The following is a 936-nucleotide window of genomic DNA, read 5'->3' as shown; positions in this document are numbered from 1 at the left end:
CACATTTGCTTTCCTTTCTTGCTTTTCATAGAACATAATAGGAAGGAACCACAGAAGCATGGTGGGCTTCAGGTGACTGGCCATATCTATATCACCTCCCTGTTGAGCCCAGAGCCTGCACCAAGGAAAAAAATCCTTCCTTTTTGGCATGAACCCAAGCCTGGTAATTAGGCAGAGTACACAGTTTAGCAAGGGCGTGAGTACATGGACCAGCATCTCTCAAGATCAAAAGAACCTGGGATATTTGCTGAGCCATAGACTTTGGCTTGCTCTAAGCTGTATTCTCTGACTAACTGTCAGGCTTGGGCATGTGCAGAGCATGAGTGAGAGTGTGGGGCTTTCTCTTCATCTTCAGTCAGGCCTCAGCAGGGAAATGTATATCATGTATAGTTGGTATATACAGGCCATGACTATACAAAGTTACAAATTTACACTGATATTCTAAAAGGATTCCAGTGGCTCCTGAAGCAAATGCAAAAGGCCATTAAGGGCAAGTCCAGATGAGTGCGCATGTGCCTCTTGCCTCGCCTCAAACCACTTTGAAGTGGGGCAACAGGCACATGCGGAACAAAAATTAGACCCCTGGATATCCAAGTGTTTAAAAAAATTGAAGTTTAAAAAAGTGGAGCAGGTCTGGGACCATGCCCTGAGGCAACCAGAGGCTGGGTCCTCCATGGAGACACTCTGGCTGTCATGGTTGGCCCCTCACCCTGGTACTGTTTCAGCACCAGGGCTCCAGTGCTAGTGATTAAGGGGTTAGGGGGCTGGAGGTGGGGGGAGGGGACCATTGAGCGGGCCCCTGACAACCCCACCCGATCCCTTCCCTTCCCTGCCCTGCCTGACCCCTCCGCCAGCCCTCCCCTGAGGCCGCCATACCTACAGACTGGGGAACTCCCTTCTTGTCAGTGCAGAGGCAGAAAAGGATCTTGGAGTCGT

The sequence above is a fragment of the Crocodylus porosus genome, unplaced genomic scaffold, assembly GCF_001723895.1.
Source record: "Crocodylus porosus isolate Cpor-Errol unplaced genomic scaffold, CroPor_comp1, whole genome shotgun sequence".
Taxonomy (NCBI): Eukaryota; Metazoa; Chordata; order Crocodylia; family Crocodylidae; genus Crocodylus; species Crocodylus porosus.
This window is presented reverse-complemented; position numbering follows the sequence as displayed.